The sequence below is a fragment of the Penaeus monodon genome, chromosome 32, assembly GCF_015228065.2.
Source record: "Penaeus monodon isolate SGIC_2016 chromosome 32, NSTDA_Pmon_1, whole genome shotgun sequence".
Classification (NCBI taxonomy): Eukaryota; Metazoa; Arthropoda; class Malacostraca; order Decapoda; family Penaeidae; genus Penaeus; species Penaeus monodon.
In genome coordinates, this window is record NC_051417.1 from 20,451,036 (window position 1) to 20,451,348 (window position 313).

Genomic DNA, 313 nt, shown 5'->3' on the forward strand with positions numbered 1-313 from the left:
AATCAGTCTATCCGTTTAAACTTGACGAACCGGACACGATATCGACTGGGAACCTTTACTAACAGTTTTCCATCGATTCCGAAGTGAAGTCTGATATGATACGTATCTCTCATTACTGATACCATAATATTTACGTATAAGCGATTTGTGAATAAAAAGCAAAGGAAACGCACGAGTCACTCTATCTGGAAAATTCAAAATGTATCAAAAACCTTTTATTTCATAACTCTGATTAGTTTCTGGGAATGGCTAACGAGAGTGAAATGGCAACCTCAGATTGCAAACATGTCGTGTGTGTATAATAAATAAATAA